The sequence below is a fragment of the Carlito syrichta genome, unplaced genomic scaffold (genome assembly GCF_000164805.1).
Source record: "Carlito syrichta isolate Samal-C Ts95f unplaced genomic scaffold, Tarsius_syrichta-2.0.1 Scaffold304043, whole genome shotgun sequence".
NCBI classification, from domain to species: Eukaryota; Metazoa; Chordata; class Mammalia; order Primates; family Tarsiidae; genus Carlito; species Carlito syrichta.
The window spans coordinates 114757-115542 of NW_007248139.1; positions in this window are offsets into that span (position 1 = coordinate 114757).

Below are 786 nucleotides of genomic sequence, written 5' to 3' on the forward strand. Positions count from 1 at the left end.
GCAGTGACTGGGAAACTTTGATCTCTTCCACTTAAATTGTCCATAGTGATGGTATTTATGTGGAGAAAATTCTGGAAAAAAGCTTAAAGCTTGCAAATAGTTCAAATTTTTGTCTATACAATTCTGTTTTTAAGTGCTTTTGGCATATTGAAGCACAGGGGCCAGATACGGGGTGCTACTTTATATAAATAGAAAACTGAGCAAAATATATGAAGCACTGATATTCAGATATTAAAGAATGATAAATGCAAGACTGTGATCCTTGATTGAAGTGGGACAAGATTAGGTGAACTTTAAATTGCTGGAGGGGGTGAGGTGGGGGGAGACACAACAACAATAAAGGTACCTGATCTCAAACCAGGCAAATTAGAGACCAAAGGGAGGCCCAAACTTTACCTGTACGATGACCACTTATATACCTAATCTTGAATTGTACCCCACATATTTTTAAAAAATTGTCTCAACTTAAAGTTTGAGGACAATTTTCAAGTCACAATATAGAGAGGAGTAATCCAAACAGAGCCTTGCAGAATCATTAATGTGAAGATAAAATCTGGGGAGGTCACAATGACTAATATATGTGGGGCAGAGTACAAGAGAAAAAGGGACTTCAGAGACCAAGAGAGCGAGAGAGTGAGAGAGTGAGAGAGCAGAGAGCAGGAGCAGAAAGGAAGAGAGAAGAGAGCACTCTTAAGTTATTTAGGGGACTCCCTAAAGTCATCTGCAAAGCATGGCAGGACGTTTTTCCAGACTGAGGAAAGAAACTGCTGAAATAAATTGGTTAAG